Here is a 1,091-nt window from a genome sequence, read left to right as displayed (position 1 = left end):
AATTTTGAAAGCGTAAACACAGATATGCTATGTATCCGTGCAGAGAGAGTGCTGCAATACAGGCAGGGGAATGAGTAATGGAGTAAAGGAGGTGGACCCTGCAGAAAAAGATGTGGGCCACAGATGGGGAAACAGAAAATCTGTGTTTTTGAGGAACAAGAAACGAAATTTCTGATGTCTGATAAAAGTATTTGTAAAAAAAAAAATTTCAATGTGCATTTAGACACCAACTGTCACAAATGGGATTATTTAAATAAATATCTTGGTTTGTGAATATTAGTCCAGTTTACAACATAGCTAAATGTTTTTCTGGGTGTGAAGTCTTCTCCACTTTCTCTCACAGTCTTCATTCTCTCTGTCTGTCTGTCTGTCTGTCTATCTGTCTGTCTGTCCATTCAACCATCTGTCCGCCTTCCCTTCCTCATTCCCTCCCATCCTCTTTCTGTCTTTTCTCTAAAGTTAGCTTTCTCTGTTTGAGTCAACTTAATCTCTCAAATATCATCACTTTTTTATTCCAATACTAACAGCACAGATGTAAACTATATTTACAACAAACCCTATCTTACCATATTGTTGACACTCACTGTAACTATAATCAAGCATGTATAAATGCATATTTAGTTGGCATTTTAATTGTTGCTTCATAAGAATATCATCTCATCCATAGTTTTATGCATATTTCTTTTTTTCCACAGTCGGTTTTGGAAATTGCTCTAAAATTGCTAACACAATGGTCAATAATTCTCTTTTCACTGATCTTTTCTATAAACAAAATTTTTATTCTATTCAACCACTTCTTTATTACCATCCACGTTAATTTGTTATGCCATGTTTAATGCCACTATAAAGGTCACAAAACAGGCTGTGCATGTATCATATGTCAAGGATTTTAATTTCCAAGAGATATATTCAAAATAATACAGTTAATAAAATTTACATTTCCTCAGACTGTAAGAAAATAGCTTTTCTCATTTTTCCAGCCATGATTAAATATGTATCACTCTTTCACATATAAGAAGGGATAGCTGCCTTTTTAAAATTTTACTGTTTTCTCTTTGCAGGTGGACTTCAGGAATTTATATGTTTATTAG

This window comes from Octodon degus, unplaced genomic scaffold, assembly GCF_000260255.1.
Source record: "Octodon degus isolate 3935 unplaced genomic scaffold, OctDeg1.0 scaffold01628, whole genome shotgun sequence".
NCBI classification, from domain to species: domain Eukaryota; kingdom Metazoa; phylum Chordata; class Mammalia; order Rodentia; family Octodontidae; genus Octodon; species Octodon degus.
The sequence above is the reverse complement of the archived record's forward strand: the minus strand, read 5'-3'. Positions refer to the sequence as shown.